Source organism: Aedes albopictus, chromosome 2 (assembly GCF_035046485.1).
Source record: "Aedes albopictus strain Foshan chromosome 2, AalbF5, whole genome shotgun sequence".
NCBI classification, from domain to species: Eukaryota; Metazoa; Arthropoda; class Insecta; order Diptera; family Culicidae; genus Aedes; species Aedes albopictus.
In genome coordinates this window covers 331,453-349,476 of record NC_085137.1, presented here as the reverse complement: position 1 = coordinate 349,476, position 18,024 = coordinate 331,453, and positions in this window count along the sequence as shown.

Below are 18,024 nucleotides of genomic sequence, written 5' to 3'. Positions count from 1 at the left end.
TGACCACATGGATTGATATTGCGAAATTTTAGCAAATTTTCCACTCTGCTGTAGCCGCCGAGTATGCGGTAGAACTGTCAAAGTCCTACCACAGCTATGAAAACTATCGCATCATTGAAAAGTTTGGCCAAACCAAAGCATGCTTGTAAAGTGAAATGTTATGAAAAGCAACAACATCATGATCATCAGCGTCGTATCTAAGGTATCCTTGGACTGATTGATGAGACCTTGGTGAAAACCATAAGTCTGATAGCTGCGGTAGCTTCCCGAGAAGAGGAGAATAGCAAGTTAATAACTACGAAATCACATAACCTGTACTTATATCTTGTTTTGTTATTATTAAATTATCAAGGCATAGCTTTACCATAACAAATTTTGTTGGACAACCTCATTTTGTTATGATCAAACTATTGATATACATTAACTAAATTACATTTATACATAAATAACATGTTTTGTTGAAGTACAAGTTTAGTTATTGTTGTACTATTGCTCAACTTATCAGCAATAGCACAACAGTAACAAGTTTTGAGATCACAGCAACAATTCGACAATTATGACCTGTCCCTTTGTGTTGTTCCATTTTTGTATTCAGTTAAAAAGGAAATTCATGAACGACTGCTTTTAAGAATTCCTTTAATAATTTTCGGATAAGCTCTTGGAAGTTCTGGAATCTGGAGAAACTTTTCGATAAATTCTTCAAGAGAACTACTGGCGCATTTTTCTTAGAGATTCCAAAGTTAATTCTTCTGAGCAATTATTAGGATTCTTGGCAGAATCTTTTGAAAAACTCCTGAAGAATTCTTCGGAAAAACTCATGGTGAAATCCTCAAAGAAATTTTCAGAGAAATCTCAAAATGAACTTCAGGACTAATGATCATAGGAAATTCTGAAGAAACCCTTGAAGGGATTCTATGCAGGATTCTGGAGGAATTTCTAGAGGAGTCTTTGAAAATTCATGAAGGATTCCGTCAAATAACTCTCGGAGAAATTTCTGGAAAATTCTTGGAGTCATTTATAGAATAGTTTATGACCAAATCTGTCGACAAATTTTTGAATGAATTTTATGACAAAGTCATTTGATAAACATAAAAGGAGTTTTTGACGGAATCCTTAGAAAAATAATTAGAGGAATTTTAGAAAAAAATATTGCAAAAATTTCTGGTGAAAGTCCTGTAGGAATCATCAGAGGAAGTTCAGGAGAAATTATAGCAAAATTTTTGGATGAATTCTTGTAGAATCCAGGAGGAATATTCGACATAATTCTTGAATCCAGGGAAAAATTAGAGCAATTAAAACAATCTTTCCAGGAAAATTGTAATAATCTATACAATATTTCCAATATCCCAAAAATTTTCTGCAAAACTGTTGAGCATTCTAAAAATTCTTCAGTTTCTATGCTGAAAAAAAAAACAAAAGTCACACGTGCTCCGAAAACAATTAAAGTATAACAGTTTATAAATTACAGGTGGAAATCGAAGCTCGTCGTATTTGATAATATAGAAATTACTAAAGTTCGGTTTTCTTGCGACTTCAAATCTCTTAGAATGAATTAAAAGCTTAATATAGTATTTTTCGATCATTTGAAAATATTTCTTACGTCAGAGTGATGAACTTTATGTTACTGGCGGGTTTGTGAGACAAAGCGAATAAATTTGTATAATAAGTATTATAACTTATTTAGTAACGAGTTTGATATCATAGCAAATTCTGCTCTCCGATTATTATCAATAACATATTAATATCAAAATTGGTTATGGAAATATTTTCCGAATTCACTGTTATTAAGTTGTTATTGAAACTAACAAAACAAGTTATTGAAATGGTTTTTCAGGAACATTTTTTTGTTATGGAATTTGTTATTTTGCCGCTTATGACAGACAAGTTTATAACACAATATGTTATAGTAATAACTTAAAAATAATCGATCTTATTATTCAGTTATTTTGCCCAAATAACACAGCTTCTTATGCTGTTGTTATTCTCTTCTGCTCGGGCGGAATCTACATGCAAAGTGGCAGCCCCACCGTGGCTGATAGGGGACCTGTTAGCTACTGTTCTCGGAATCCAAAAACTTCGAAAATGAAATAATACGAGCTGATTCAACGGCAACGGCTTTCAGAGCACAAGAACGGACAACTGGAACTTGCAATGTATTAACCCTAGCCCAGCAGTGTAAACTGGCACACCTAGCCAGTGAGGCTTGCCGTATGATGAAGCTTGAGATCCTTTAGTCATTGAAGGGCAATACTATTTTGGCTGCTTAGAAAAGATCCAGATGGAGAAAGAGAAACTCGATCCGGTTATACAGAAGACTGTATTTTCACAACTTTGTAGTGTAACTTGAGATACTATACTGTTCGAACTTAAAACAAAATAATATGGAACGAGCTCACCAATTCACACCTGGAGGGGGGTTTGAGATTTCCAAAATTGAGTTTACGTAGTTTATGGACAGCGCAATATGTATCGGATGCCTGGATTCCAAATTTTCAACGCATCCTTTAGCTGGCTCATCCCAATAATGTTGACCGATTCGCGCTAATTCTTGAACGTTTCATTCCGGTACAAATTTATCAGATTTTAATTTTCGAATTACAGGGGAGTTCCAGGAGGGTTTTAGATGGGTTCTTGGGGGTCCCAGGAGTTTCTTGGGGCTTCTAAAGGAGTTTCAGGGATGTTTCATAGGAGTTTCGAAAATTTCAGGAGGGCACCGGAGAGGTTTTCAGGGGACTTGGGGGAATTTAGAGAGCTTTTAAGGAAGTTTCGCACGTTTTCAGAAGAGTTTCAAGGATTTTCGCCCCTGAAGGCCCCTGGAACGCCCCTGGAGTGCCCTTGAGACGCCCCTTGAATGCCCCGAAACTCCCTGGAACGTTTCTGAATCATCTTAGATTCCGTAATGCTCCAGGAACCCCCTGAAACCCGCTGAAACACCCTGGAACGTGCATGGCACCCTCTGGAACACCCCTGATCATCTCTGAAACCCTCTGAAACCTGCTGCAATACTCCGAAACGCCAACGGCACCGTGGCCCACTCTTGAAACTTACTAGAATGCCTTTAAAACACTTGGAAAATTCCTGAAACCCACTGGAACACCACGAACCGTCTCTGGAACCCCTTGGAACACACCTGTAACACCCCTGAAACTTCCTCAAATCAATCGAATTACCTTTGAAACGCCCCTGAAGCAGCATCCCCATCTGAAACCCACTGAAACCGCATGAAACGGCCTAAAGCCTCGTGGGCCCTTAGAACGCCCCCGGAATCCCCCTGGAATGTCCGTAGAACACTCTGAAATTTCCTGAAACACTCCTGGTGCGCCTCTGCTTTAAATTTAAAACAAATCTTGCAGTCCAATTAACTGTTAAGGCTATGCCAGTGTTCTACTGTTAGTTTGTTCATACATGCATGAGCGTTAAGTCGGAGAGGACCATATGTCTTCTGCCTTATTTGGAGAAAAACGACTTTAAAGTTTACAACTCTGTAAATTTTGAGTTTTTCAACAAATTTTCTTGATTTTTTTCCATAACTCTTAAACGCTATTCATCCAAGCATCAATCGGTACTGATCGCGAAAAAACGTCAAAACTAAGCCAAAAACCGAGCAAATGTTAAGTAATTTATTGAATTGGTCCACTCCAACTGAACGGTTTTTGACAAACCTACAACCAACTACCTACATTACACATTCAAGTTTTTAGATATTTGACGAAAAAATAGTGCACAAGAAGGACGACTAATCAGCCATTCCATAGAAAAACGATAGAGTGCAATTTCGATTGTTGTGAAACTTGGTGGATTTGTTGTAGTTCTTCGAAAATAATTAGACCCATATTTTTTTTATCTCGTCATTAGGGTGACCAATTTTCAGATAGGGTGGTCCTAAAAATCAACGTTTTAAAACACTAAAAAATTTAAAAAAATCATAACTTTTAAACCAGTCAACCGATTTTAAATTTCTTTTTTTTTGTTTCAAACGGAGTTTGAAGGAATATATTGCCAAGGGAATTCACAAAAAAATGAAAAAAAAAAAGAAACTTGAAAAAACACATAAAAATATAAATTAATTGCCTTATGAGATGATCGTAATGGTTACCAAACTTATTTCCAAAGAAATTTTCGAAGATTTTTAATTTAGTTACTAAAAAGGAACTTCCAAATCAATTTTCCAAGGAGTTCCCAAAAGAATGAAACATATTAGAGGAAGTTTCAAAGGGGGTTATGAAATAATCTAATAAAAATTCACACAACGTGTTTGGTATTACATGAATGCATTCCATCGCCTTTTCATCGTTGGAAAAACAATATAGATGTGTATATAGAGTGTGTATAGAGTGACTCAAAATGTCTGAAAATAGTCAAACCAAGCAATTTTGTCCACAAATTTGAGCTCAATCGGACCACGGGAAGCCGTTGCGCAAGGCGCCTGAAGTTTGTGTGGGTTTATGTTCAGTCTGTGCGGCCGTAACGGTGTAATTGTCTTTTTTCTTAAGGTTGTCTGAAAATTTAAATTCAATTGTATTACGGAAATCCATTGCGCAAACGGCCTGAAGTTAATAAGAGAAAAATAGATCAGATATATGAGAGTTGTGACTGTTTTACATTTTTGAAGTTGAACAACTTTCAAAATAAAGAGCCTTCTTGAGATGTCAAAGCGAATGGTGAAAGCCAGATTTTGTTGAGAATTACCATAGTTATAGGCGTTCTAATTTGGGCCATGTTGGTGCATTCAACGAATTCGCGATTTTTTGTGACCACAAACCTGGAGATCCAACAAATGAAGCTGGCTGAAAATGTTACTAAATGTACTTTGCGAGTGAGTAAGCAGCAAGTGACACTTCGGTCTTTTTAGCCTGCTAAAAATTCAGATTTGTACTCTTGAAGTTTTAAACGAATTACAAGGCGGCCATCTTTGGTTCCTAACAACTTTGTCCTTAAAATATTTATAACAAATTCTTAACAGATTTGCATCCAGTCTTCTCCATTTGCTAACGAATCTCAAAGAGGACCGTCATTCTGAAATTGCAATAATTCCTTTAGTTGCAGTGACATCTACAGTGAAAAATGTAAAACAGCAATTATTCTACTATTGCCGAAGAAGCTTCTTACGGAGCAATCTCCGAACTGAGATCTCCTCGTAGAGGAAATCAAAATCAAAAATGAGATTCTAAATGAAATGATGTTAGCCTCTTAAGCAGCTAGAAAATTGTTTAATATGCTACTCGAAACTTTGTCGAAACTTTCAAGTTCATTTAAGTTCAGTTCAGTAACATTGTGCTTCAATAAAGATTAAATGCCACTCAAAGCAACTTCTCGAGATTCTCTTGAGTGAAACTCTGGAATTCCTGAAAGAAGTATCCCAAAAGGATTCCTTAAGAAACTTTTTTTTTTTTGAAAAAATTACAACGCTCCAACATATGGAACTTTCTTTGTAGAAATTTTGAAAAAAAAAACGCGGTTTTGCGATTCTATTCTGGAAATCGAGGTGTTGTCGAGATTTTAGGGCAATCCCCTTGTTTTTTTTTTTTTTTGGGAGGATAAAAAAGTGATAATGATAAGATGTGCAATGCATTTCACTCCTTAAGGAATAAAACTGATTTAAAAATTATCACTCAATTTAAAATATATAATGCTAGATGCTAACGAGTTAAAATTAAAAAAGCAGCTCAATTTTATATCGTCAGCCTTCTTTGGGACCTCAGAAAAATACACTATCGAACTGTTTCTTCGAACTGTATGTTTTTGAACTCCGGGCAAGAAAATGCGCCAAAATTATCATCACCTCATCGTGTTTAAATTCGCTGTATACTAATTTACACAAATGAAATTTTGAAAAAAAATTAAAAAAATCTAAAATGCTTCAATTATTCTAATAAGAATTACGCTTTAGGTTGATTAAACTATGAAAAAATTTAAATTAATCACACTGTATGCATATAACTTTAGCTAAAATGTTAAAGTTTATTTATTTATACATAACACAGAAAAATAACACATCGGAATGGATATTTCGCGGATCTAAGAAGGCAATGGAGATAAGCCGATGCTGGCATTGTATGACAATACTTTTCGCTTCCAGAACGCCGAACCGGCGTATACAGTGGCAAGCAATAACGGCAGAGACACACAAATGACTTGTCGCTCATTTGTCCTCTAGGTGTCCTAAAATGTCAAAGTTATGACATCCGCACGATAGGAGTAGGTAAATACCACGTGGCGGTGGTGATGGTGATCCATAGACATGGAAGCACTCCCACGCGGTTCAGTCAGCCTGCTTTGATGAGGTGGTTTTTTGTGTGCTTGCTTATCTGCGTGACAAAGTTTCGGTTAACATAATTTTGGTGGGGTGTCACGTAATATTGTGACGTTATTGAGGCGATACAACGTTGATTGTTTCTGTTAGTCTCCTCAGCTTGGCATGTAATCGAAAATAGAACCACAAAGCTAGTGATTTAAGGTCGCTTCTTTTGTATATTTCCGTGAAAAGCTTATTTTATTTCGTTTCCCGCGACGTTGGGGCGTACAAAAAAAAATATAAGAAACAACTTTACCCCGAATTCGAAAAACTTTCAAATTTTTGACTGCACATAAACATCGTGATCGTGATAGTTCCCCATCTGTCATACTGATTCAATTAAAAGTCAGGGTCACCTGCTGCAAAACACCATCCAACGTAGATCCTATCCTAGCGCCACACTGTCTCCCGGCGTGCAAGATTAAAACCAGCGGGAGCCACGAAGAACTTTTTCATCAGTTGCGTAAAAGGTCATAAATAGGTTTTCCAATGCTCAAACAATAAACTTTAATGAATGGGGACTCTGTTCTTGGCGATGCCCCACATAAAGGTCATCGCGGCCGGGTCGGTGGTAGTCATTTCCTCAACCCACGAAGCCCTATCATTATGAATCTTGGTTGGTGGCGTTCATGCCAACTATTATGGTGCGGAAGCAAGGAAAACAGAATGGAGCGATTTCATGCGAAGATAAGGCCGAAGTAGTTAAATGAAGAACTTCGTTCTTCTTTTTTCCCCAGAAAGCAATCGAGCGTCCACTCATTATCCGTTTCGGCCGAAGCCGTTGGTCAATATTTGTCGATAATGGCAACTCAAACAACGATCTCGAATATCTTCCGGTCTGTTTGGCTCACCATGGCTCACCATCGAGAGCCGTTATTGCGATTCTGCTTCCTCCAAGTCTTTGCCTAAAAATGGCATTTCAATGACATTCCTTATAATCGAAGCAACCTTCTACTTTTCGCAGAGCACATGAGTTACGCTTTGCTGAGCATCAATGCGGACATCAAGATTCTCTAAAGGGCCTACTAATGTTGTTTTCCCGCTTTCTAATGTTTCCTTGAAATAAGGGTGAATGTGCCATTTGTGGCGGAAGATTGCATAAGTACCATCTGTTTCGATTGAAAACGGTGACATGGAAATGAAAAAAAAAATCAATGATTTCTTACGTAACATTCAGAGATGATTTTATAAGAAAAACAACCTTTTTGAAAGAAAATGTTTGAACGGAAGGCCAATACGATTACATTCGCCCTTCTTACCAGTGCCATTTATGAAATATGGGGAAGTGTTATCGTTCACACAACAAGCACAAAGTGTGAATGGAAAATGGTTTGCCTCTAAATGGCGATAAATGATTTTCTTGCACGCGGAATGAGTTCATCAAGCAAATGAGGTAGTTAGTTTTGATTGTATTTTTTTTCTTTCGTTTTACCGCCATTGAGTGGAACATAGGGGGAAGCAGACTCGGATGACCCCAACATGTATGGTAATCAAATTTCACATGTTTTTTAGCTAATTTGGAATAACACTCAATTTTTTTTGTTACTGGCATATTACTATTTTTAAATCTTACGTTAATCATAGAATTTTCATCGCAAATCATTATGAAGTCAGCTAATCCATGAATCTCCAATAACTACCATAATAATTTGATCAAGTAATTGTTTGGAAATAGTGAATGCTTTATTCGTATTCCTTCAGTTAACGTTACTTTCGTAGTGCCCAACCTTATCGCATTTCCCCTAATCTTTGATCGGTTGAAGTGTTTCAAGAACTTCAAAGGTTGTGTGTAACTAATGAACTGGCAGTATTTCCTAAGCGTGCCGTGAGAGTATGAAAACATTACTTTTATGCATTTCCATTTCATAAATAGGCTGTTTGGCTACTAAAAACGTTTCTAAGATGCTGCAGATGCCTAACTCCAACAATCTGTTCCCGACCAGATGAGAATAATGAAATTATAACAGGATGTGCTATTTTGTTTGAATATGATTTTACCATACCGCTTGTAGTTGAAATCACAGAAATAAAAACAAACTTCCTTTAGTTAAATAAAAAATATATTAAAAACAACTATTCTAGCTCACAATATTATAGCGAAATCACTTATTTTGAAATAAGGTATTTTTCATAAGTGGAGCGGACCTGGTGTGATGGCTAAAGCACGTGACTAGCACGGACCTGGGATCCAATCCCACTCCCGGCAAATACACAAAAATGTGAGTTCTTCCTTTAGAAGGGAAGTGAAGCGTACACACTTAGTTTCATTCACCGGACTCGGCTGTGCGGATCGCGGTTTCTGAATTTTAACGAGTCATGTTATGCTGATTTTTGGTATTTATTAGCTGAGATCTCATGAACACATTCAGCTGACTACTCGGCTGTGCAAATCTCGGCATAAGTAAACCAAGATTCGGCATTATAAATTAAGTATGTAGGACCCGAGATACTAACCTAGGGCTAAAAATCTCGTTAATACAGAATTTTAATAAGTTATTTAATCTTTCGCAGAACGAAATTGGAATAAATTTTGTTACAGCGACTCCTTCGAACTTTTGATACAAGCCTGACGATTGAACATCGATTTTTGTTCTATTTTCATGTAAAGTAGCTCCCTTTATACATCTCTGTAATCAATTCTCCATTTGAGCTGAAATTTATACTGTTACTCGCAGATATTTCATATAATAAATGCATGCTGAGAAAGAATTTTTTTTATTTTTATATACAAAAAAATATACCGTCGTTGGGGGTGAGAATGGGTCAAAAAAGGATACTCAAAGATTAATTGTTAAATAACAAATGCAATTGAAGTCGGAATAACTTTTTATTTGGTGTGTATACTCTTCTATATGGTAATGATAGTTAAGCAAAAAAAGTATCACATTATATGAATTACTTACTAAACTACAAATGATTGAAAATTGACCCAATCTCACCCCTTAGAGGGGGTGAGAATGGGTCAAAGTATTCGAAGTCGCCTATCTAAGAATATAAGTTAATTTTATTGATGATATCTAGTAAATCTATTTAAAATACAATGTATCCATGACGAATAAAAACTTAGGTAATTTTAAAAGATGATAAATTCACCTGAAAGGGCTAATACAACCGAAAAAAAAATGTTGAAATTTGATTAAATAACGTTTGTATGTTGTAACCCCATTTTCAACCATCATAATCATCCTCATTTAAAGTTTCAACCTCCAAGAGAGGAGGGGGAAGATTACAATGAGGGAGGGACGCATTGAAAGATTGATTGAAAAAAATATGATATTTTTAGTATACTGCATAAGAAATGTTTTACCAAACCCTCCGTTATAAACTCGTATGTACATGATCATTGGCCTCTCAAGATAGAGGGTCGTTCAAATATTAATAGTGTGAAATGTTGTGTAACATTGTATACACAACATTTCACACTATTAGACTTTCTCTCGCAATAACATTGAAACGAATATGCAGTACACTAAAGGCTAGATGATGATTAGAGGAGCTATCCAAACGCATGGGTGTATTTTTATAAATGATTTTAGGCACTAAACGTATGAACACACTCGCTTGACACTTCTTCGACATATTTTCGAAAAAAGCGTGTTTTTTTATGAAGATACGGTAAACATGGCACGACTTTAAAGTCAAATGGGGACTGGATAACAAGTTGAATTTTTAGTTAAGGTTATGTGCACTCGATAACTTGCTTGACCCAATCTCACCCTTATTCTTAATATTTAGACATAGGGTCGAAAATATTGAATTTTTTAATAAAAAGTGCATTGACAGCACACTTTTTTCATTGCATTAACCAGGTTATAACTACAGCTAACTACTTATGAGAAAATTTTCGGTTGGGTGCTTGTGTGGAACATTGCGAAGGAGAAATTTTTTCAGAGTGATTTACTAGTAGTTTCATCACATAAGTTCAGCCACAAATTTAACAAAAAATGATTATTGCTTAACATCTTATTCTGCATCATGACGTTTAAAAACATCTCCTCTTTGGAATAATATAAAGTTTTCAATATAAATTAGCGATAGTTGATGAGTTATTTCAAATTTTATGTTTCTCCGTTTTGACCCAATCTCACCCCCCAGACCCATTGTCACCCCCATCGACGGTACTTCTTTTTTTTGAAATTTTTCAAAATTTGAGGAGATTGTCCCATATTTTTTTTACATTTTTTGAAGCAAAAATTGTGGTGACATGGTCGAAACATATTATATTTAGCTTTCTGTTTATGCAAAAAATTAAAAATTGGTTGACTGCAACGTGAGATATTTAAACTTCAGTAAATATTATACCGTCGTGCGGTGCTTCTTTATACACTTTTTCATGGTTTTTCAACTTTATGACATTATAACTCCCAGACTAGTGAATAAATTTCCGCAATTTTTATACACAATAATTGTGAGTATGTATGTAGGATGTATGCAAAATTTGAGCTAAATTTATTTATTTATTTATTTATTTATTTTATTTACTTCTTACAACTTATAACAGCACAAATAATCTTCTAATGATTTTCAAAGTATGTGTGTTACAACTAATACCAATGAGCAACTAAATATTAGATTTAAAGAAAATGCTGGTTCTTTGCCTAAAAGAAAAGTAACTATTTGTAGATCTGCAGTTTCTGGGCAGATCATTCCAATTTTTTATAGCGCGATGACGGAAAGATTCTTTTAAATAATTGGTGGAACACAGAGGAACAGTCAGTAAGGACACACGTGAGGATCGAGAATAGCAGAAAAAACTCTCTAAATAAGGTGGAGGATTGTTTAACAACTTATAGGTTTGAATGCATAATCTAAATTTAAAGTGGTCCGTTAAGCTACATCCAAGTATAGTATTTTTGTAATTCGAAATATGGTCATACTTTTTCAAATTGCATACATATCTGGTGACAGCATTGAATGCGAGATTTAATTTCTTTAGGTTTTTCTTAGAGACAAGTCCAAACAGAACGTCACAGTAGTCGAACAAGGGAACAATCAATGATCTAGCAAGCTGAAGTCTAATATGTTGTGGAGTAACATGTCGTAATGTTGCAAGAGAATGTAAAGCATTATAAATTTTACTGCAAACAGAAGTGACTTGGCAGTTCCAGTTTAAATTAGAATCCATCAGAAGACCAAGTTTTTTTACTACTTTTGTGTATTCAATCAGCTCATTTCCAACTTTAATTTGTGGAATATCAGCCAATTTTGAACGTTTAGACCGGAAAACTATGGTTTGAGTCTTCTTCGCATTTAAAGACAATCCATTTTGCTCGCACCATCTTAAGATGCTACGAACATCAGAATTAATGTGTTCTACGATACCAACAATGTCGTCAGGCTTTCCAGAGATGTAAAGTTGGCAGTCATCTGCATATAGATGAAATTCACAGAATGATAGACTACGCGGTAAATCATTTATGGACATTGAAAAGAGAAGTGGTCCGAGAATAGATCCTTGTGGTACACCGTTAGGTACTCGGATTGTACCGGATTTTTGCTTGTCAAATTCTACGTATTGAACACGGTTTTCTAAATAAGAGCGTAAAAGTTTAACAGAAAAGCGGTCCAAATGAAAATTATTCCTTAGCTTGTTACATAATAAATGGTGATCAATTGTATCGAACGCTTTGCTGAAGTCCAGAAGGGCCATAATAGTAATCATTTTCTTATCAAGGGCTTCCCTAATATCATTTTCAATCTTTATCAAGGCAGTAGCAGTGCTGCATGCTTTACGATAACCAGACTGTAAAGGACATAGAAGTTTTTTCTGGATTAAATACTCGTTGAGTTGATTTGAGAGAATTGATTCAAATACTTTTGAGAGGGCGCTAAGAATACTAATTGGACGATAATCTTTTTCTGTAGTGGGATTGTCGATCTTTCCAATGGGAATGACTTTAGCAATTTTCCAGTCAGTGGGGAACTTAGAAGTTGTGATACAGCAGTTGAATATATCTGTAATATGAGGAAGAATGACACACAAGGACGACTTCAGAATGTTCAATGGAATATTGTCATTACCAATTGCATCACATGAAGTGGAAGTGAATTCTGTAAGTACTTCATCAGAAGTTACACACTGGAATGAAAAATTGGACTCGCAGTCTGAAGAAACTTCATTTAGATTAAAGGAAATGGGAACATTGTGTGAAACGAAAAATGTATTCAGTGAATCGGCAAATCCATCAATAAACAAAAAAGTTGTTCATACACCAATCGGACACATCTCATATAGAACCGGATGGGGGCTACTTTGGACATTTTTATCTATAACAATACTGCATTCCGAATTCCAGGGTTATTTAGAAAACTACTTTGTACCAATACTGTAGTATACTGTATCATACATAATTTCAATAAAAATATGCGTTTTAAGATGGTTCTGTCCTACCTTTGGTATTATGAGCATCACGCTGCTAAATAGATAGCCTGAAAAAAGGAACCATCAATCCTTTATTTGGGCGAAACGGTCATTTATAACGTATAACGATACAAATATTCGATTGTATATGCTACGTTGATACATTTTGAATGAATTGATCAACCCTTTGAAATTTATGAACTGTAGAAACAATGCCTACAGACCAAATGTTCTGATACGTTATCTATATTATATTGGTTTATTCGATGTTTTTTTCGCGTCCTGAGAAGCAACAAACGGTCTGTTTGAAAAATAATTTCAACCAAATTAAGGGAAAACTATTGCTTTATAATAGTTCCTAAGACATCAAACAGATTTGAACCATATTTTGAATTCAAAAAATCCATATTCAAAAGTGTCCAAAGTAGCCCCGCATTTCAAAAGTAGCCCCGCACGACGGTATGTATTATTAAAAATTACGGAGCTCGACTTTCTGTTAAAACTCAAAAACTACTTCACTTAAGTTTTTTTTAAGCATGGTCTTGAAATTTGCAAAATTGCGATCATTGATAGAAGTTCACAACTTTCGTTTTATTTTCTAAACTACTGTTCTTAATAACTCTAAATCAGAGGTTCCCAAACTTTTTGCAACAGTAACGTGTTCTGAAATTTTCATAAATGTGACAGTACACCAAAATGTTTTAACATAACAACCAGTTTTTATCATTCTTACCTAACTTTCATTTAAAAAAACAGTCAAAATAGCAAGAAACTTTCAGAGCATTTTTTTTAAATAATTATTTTCAAAAATACAGTTTTCAATATCTCTGGTTTTACCGGAATAGTGCACAAATTGGACATAACTCATATGCCCAAATGAGCTCATGCATGTCAAGTCAAGTGTGGTAATCGGGAAGGATTCCATAAACCTTTCTAGCAAAGACTAAGTTTTCGAAGGAACTTTTCAAAAAAAAAATCTAGAATAAATATACGGGGGAATACCAGAAGAAATTCCGGAAAAAATCTCAAAAAGAACTACATGAGAAATTTCAGAAATAGACTTTATTCAGGAATCCCTTCTAAAATGCCTCTTCTGAAGTTTTCTGCTATGATTTTTTTATATTACTTATATATTTCGTTTTGTTTTTTTTCCTTTTTTTACAGAAATCTCGGAATTCCTCCTTAAAATATTCAGAGATTCCTTCAGAAATTGCGTTCAAGATAAAAGAAATTTCAGGAAAATCCCAAAATGAATTTCTTGAGGAATTTCTGTATTTTCCGAGGAATATGAGAAGAGATTACTTGAGGAATTCTTGATGAAAATATCCTTGATATTACTGATATAAATCTCAGAGGGAACTCCGGTAGGAATAGCAAAATAAACACGATGTGTTTTGCTTTGCCCGGCGTTTCGGTTGGGCATTTTTCAAGGGTAGTCTAAAAAATTATGTTTGTTTTAGGTGCTTAACCTTTCCTGTTAGTTCTGAGATACAAGTAATGTTCTCCGTCCGGATTCTAAATGGACAATGCTTTAAATCTGTTGAAGAAATATGAAACCATTGGAGAAACCTTCGTAAAAAACCCAAAAAGTACCCCGAAGAGTCGTCCCGACTTTTTGAAGCATCTTGAATTGAGTATTATCTTGTGTACTTTTTAATTCCGCCCCAAGCGGAATGAAAAGATGGTTAGAAAAATAAAAGCGCATTATTCTTTAACCCTAGTTGTACATAGGGGTCTCTATGACCAAAACAGGTACGCCGAGCGTACACCACGTCAGCGTAGTGAGTGTCTACTAATGCACGAGAAAAGTTGAAGAAATTTCAAAAATAAGCAATAGAGTTATCCCTAAAATATATTATTGAAGAATTTGAGAGAGAGTTCTGAATGAACCACGGGAAACACCTGGAGCAACAATAAGAGTGATCCTAAGAGAAATCCTGAAAACATTCCTGATGAATTCCCGAGAAAGTCTATCAAGAAACTTTAGGAAATATTCATGAATGAATTTTCGAAAAAATCATTGAAAAATCTTTGCAAAAATCCTGGAAGAATCTTAAAAAATAAACTATGGAAAATCCTGAAAAAAAATAATAGTAGAGATTTCCCGCGAAGATGTTTTGGAAAAATCCCGGCGGAAAGAATCCGCAGGGGAGCCCCTACAGAAATGCTACAAAAATTCTAGAGAATACTTTGGAAGAATCCCAGGAGGAATCATTGGAAGATCTCTGGAAAGAATCCCTTAAAGATTACCGGGATTATTCTTCAAAAAATTCGGCAGCAGTAACAGAAACCGGAATAGTAGTTTATTACATTTTTTGAAAAACATCTTGGTAAATATCGGAATCAATTCAGAAATACAAGCTTGATTAATTTACGAAAAATTTCTGGCGAAAAACTACGAGAAAAAACTTTTTGGAATTCCTGTTGAAATCCCTGGAAAAATCTAGAAAAACCCTGTAAGAATCTTTAGAGAAGAATCTCGGGGGTTCTTTATTGGTGGATTTCTGGAAGATGAGAGGAATCTCTCGATGACCCAGTGAAAACAGAGAATTTTCTGACAAAAATTTGCCTGAATTTGTCCATTTCTAACTCACGCCAGTATTTGTAAAGTCTTGCTTTTGAAGTTGAGTAAAAATTCCACTCAGCTGGTTAAGCCGCAATCATCGATAATTAATTACGGTTTAATCCGCCAAACATTCTCTATGGGAATAATTGAAACCGGACGTTACTTTATCTGGACAAATCTCAGAAGGAATTCATGAAAGAATTCCAGAAGGGTCTGCAGGATAATCATCAGAAGGAACTCCTTGAAGGATTCCCCATTCTTTAGGAATATGAGAAGAAAATTCTGCACGAAACCAAGGAGAAATATTTGGATGATTTCCAGAAGAAACTACTATAAGATTTTCAGTACTCTTTCTAGGGGAAATTAGTCTTGAAGTAACTCAAAATAGGAGTTACTAAAGACGGATTTCACGCGAACTCATCCAGTGGTTGGCAGCACCCTCTCATAATCCAACGATAGTTGGTCAGCATGAAAACTTTGTATTTCCAAGCAACTGTTGTTTCCCAAGCAACACGACTTGTTTCTAAGCCAATAACAGCAACCTTAGGGCAATTTATTCACTGTCCGTATCACGGACTTCAGAACACAATTGCTTCTTATATGGAACCCAAAAAGCGCAGATTCTGAATTCTTATGCAACATAAACGAGGAGGAGTGATAAAAAAAATGAAAAAAATCGTCCAGACTCGAACCATGGACACCTTGCATACTACACCAAGAGCTCTGTGAGAAAATCGCTGCTCAACGCATCATATAACTCTTGTAACCTAATCTGAACAAACAAACCAGAGTTAGATATTTCATGCATGTTACATAGCACTTTTAATGTGAGCTAACTGTATTATCACTTGCGAGGAACATGTAAGCTCCGCCTCCACGAATCGATGTCAAACACGTAGTAATTTGTGATTTCTATGAAACAAAGCCGCAACTTTACGAATTTCGAAGTTTAAATGCAACTCAACCGACAAGATGGAAGTTTCATGTGCTTCTAGTGCAACTCATTTAGACCAAAGCATAGAAAGACACATTATAGATGATGTTGCAGGTGCTGCTTTGGTTTTTTTTCCGAAATTTATCCAAACTAACATTTGAAAATGGTAACTCGAAAATGGCAAGACCCACAGAAACGTTATATATGTGTTGGATCGGTTATGTTGTGAAACTGGCAACACTGCACAAATTGGAAAGTAGTAGAAAAGACGGCGAAGAAGTGAGCAGTTTGGATGTAGAACCCCTTTGCAAACGGTGGATTTGTACACTTAAATGTAAGTAAAGTTTTCAACTTGCAAGAAAATAGTGTGGCTTCGTGGCCGTGCGGCTAGTGTCACCAAGCATTTAGTCGCATCGTGCTGAGGAGCGTGAGTTCGATTCCCACCGCAGCTGTCAGGAAAAGTTTTCGGCTGTGCCACTGGGCGTTGCATGCTAGTCCGTTGTCTAGTGTCGTGCTTCCTTCAAAGAGCGAATTGCTCACTGGAAGCATTAAACGTGTCCGTGTCTTTAGTTTGTTCATAAATAAATATATATTTCAGTATTGAAGTTGCATAACCGAAATGCTGCTGTCAATAGGTGATAAACCTTGCAAAGGAGATGCTCCCAACAATAAGGACAACTTTTTGGGAAAATGAACTTTTATACCTATATAAAAAAAAATAAAAAAATGAGTACGACGAGTGCTGAAAAAAATCGAGTTTTGCAACGAATTGCATACACATTTTTGCGTTCGCATTTTTCTATTCCATGTTTATAAGAGGGTTTGTAAAATTATCGTCAAGAAAGTCTCAGTTAAAAGTCAACGAAACATTTCATTGACATTTTTTGGAATATATTCATTGATGATGATTAGCCTGGGCTTGTTAGGGGAATATCTGTAAATAAAAAGAAAATCGCGTTAAGTACTGTTCCTTTGAATTCCACTAAGAATTTGCATCCTTTGACAGATACGTATTTCGACCTCAACTGTAAGGTCATCTTCAGTGTCTTGTAGTCGAGTCAAGTACAAGACACTGAAGACGACCTTACAGTTGAGGTCGAAATACGTATCTGTCAAAGGATGCAAATTCTTAGTGGAATTCAAAGGAACAGTACTTAACGCGATTTTCTTTTTATTTATATATTCATTGTTATACACTTTCGACAAATATGCTTATGGAAGGGATCGCACTTCTTTTTTTTCTCGTTTCAGAGAGCGAGAAATGATGCTTAGACATGGGCTTTCGAGCCAGGACATAAGGGTGAAGTTACATTGTCCCATCCCAGGAACAAGAGCCGCGACGTAGTGACATTCACTTTCTTTGCAAGGTCACTCCCAGCGTAGGTATTTACTATACATTCATACTACATACTGTTACTGTACTGAGCGGTTGGTTCGAGATGTCCCCGTTCTTTAGCTTTACTATGGAATTCATATCCATAGCAATATTCAAGGACGCTGCACAGTAGGCGTGGCCGTTTGAATTCTTGTATCACATCTCCGATGTGCGGCAAGCATTGATTGACAAGAATATGATAGAAGTAGTCGCATATTGTGCCTTCGCTGTCACGCTAGGCAATATGAAGAAAGAGGATAAGTTGATGATGCATTCACTCGCCCACTGCAAACCGTGGTGAGTTACCACATATGTTAGTTACAAAACAGACAAGTTTGCTTCTTTCTTGTACACGAATGTTTATGTTTATTTTTCAAAAAGTAAAAAAAATATAAAACTTAAATCCCATGTTTAAATTAACTAACGTTGATGATAATACTTTCTCAAATCGCTTTCCAAAACTTTTTTTTCTACCAAATGTACTGAACAAACG